The 1,733-nt window shown below is 36.4% G+C and overlaps 1 pseudogene; it reads left to right on the plus strand.

The window, feature by feature from the left end:
* Window positions 1-375: 375 nt before the first annotated feature.
* LOC107709716 (Ig kappa chain V region K29-213-like) lies at window positions 376-915 on the plus strand (annotated as a pseudogene).
* The last annotated feature ends 818 nt before the right edge of the window (window positions 916-1,733 follow it).

Genomic DNA, 1,733 nt, shown 5'->3' on the forward strand with positions numbered 1-1,733 from the left:
ATGGGTGAAGGAGTCAAAACACTCTTTCACACAGATATCTTCTGCAAGGAGATGACGGTTCTGATGCCAGTACTGAGCTGTAATGGGCAACATAGTTCCTACGATAACAAGAGCCAGGTATGCTTGAGCATTTTGTCCCATTTAGGATCACATCTTGTGACAGCATGTCCTGAAAAGGTGGGTCTCTGTCTGTTTGTTTGATGTGCAACAAGGTTTGGATGGTAGCTTTCACACTTAAAATGAACCACACTAACCGAGCAAGTTTGTTTTAATCGAATAACATTTCAGCATTGTAAATCCTGCCCACTTCTTTGCATTGTCAGCACATGCTTCAGTGCTCTGAGAGTGTTTATAGTGCTGTGAGTTTAACACTTCATGACTGAGAGCAGAACACAACACAATCTTCATCATCACACAAGACACAACAACAACAATGAACAACATCATCATCCTCATCTGGACTCTCACACTGTTTGCTCAAGGTTTGTGTAGTAAAATCTGATAATTAATATTCATTCTTTGAAATATGAAATGTACATCATTAACAGATTTTTCAAAATGTTATTCTTGTTCTTTCTTTCAGAGTGTAGAGGACAGATCACTGTAACTCAGAGTCCATCAATAACAGCAGCTCAAACAGGACAAGAAGTCAGAATAAACTGTAAAACCAGCAGTTCAGTGTATGGTGACAATCGTTTAGCCTGGTATTTACAGAAACCTGGAGAAGCTCCTAAACTCCTCATATATCAAATAAACAGCCTCCAGTCAGGAACTCCATCTAGATTCAGTGGCAGTGGATCTAGCTACGGAAGTGATTTCACTCTGACCATCAGTGGAGTCCAGACTGAAGATACAGGAGATTATTACTGTATGAGTTTACATGTGATCAACAGTAAATATGTGTTCACACAGTGATAAAGAGTCGTACAAAAACCTCCGTCAGTCAGAGTCACAGTGACTGCACTGATACAGCTGAGAGACACTGCAGCTGCTCTACAACACAATCACACACAACACTGATCAACACAAACACTAATAACACAATATCATTATTATTAATAGAAATATTGTATTTCTGAAAATAATTAGTCAGTGTTTCAATGTGATCATCATATTTAGGTGTAATATATGATTCCTGTCAATCAAACTGAACAGATTCAGTCACTTCTGCTGTCTGGACATGATGCTTTCCATTCGACCCACAGAAAGATTTACATTCTTACACAGTTACTGTCAGAAAGATTGATTCTGTATTTACGATCATAGATTTTTATGATTTTACTGGCATTTTCATATACATTATCCCTTTGAAATGTAATGGGTTTGTCTGTGTGCTCCCAGGTGGAAAAGACAAACTATTGAATGTATTAAAAAAATACTTAAAGTGCATTTGTACATTTGTATCCACAACATGCTTATTTGAAGTGCATTAAAATAGATTAAACTGCATTTTAATGTTTCTAAAAAGTATGCAAATAAATATATGCCTAGTTGAGCTTTTAAGTCATATTCTTAACACAAGCATACTTTAAGTGAAGTTTTAGTGTATTTTTTTATTATTATTATTTAAATTCACGAAACCTCTGACTCTTCCATCAAAATCAAACAATCACTGCAAAACCATTTTGCTTGCACTCAAAATCAAACGGTGCTCTCAGATCACACACATCACACACACGAGAAAACATTACAGAGCATTCATTAGACACTACAGAGAAAAATGGAGAACACAG

The sequence above is a fragment of the Sinocyclocheilus rhinocerous genome, unplaced genomic scaffold (assembly GCF_001515625.1).
Source record: "Sinocyclocheilus rhinocerous isolate Xijiao unplaced genomic scaffold, SAMN03320098_v1.1 scaffold45708, whole genome shotgun sequence".
Taxonomy (NCBI): domain Eukaryota; kingdom Metazoa; phylum Chordata; class Actinopteri; order Cypriniformes; family Cyprinidae; genus Sinocyclocheilus; species Sinocyclocheilus rhinocerous.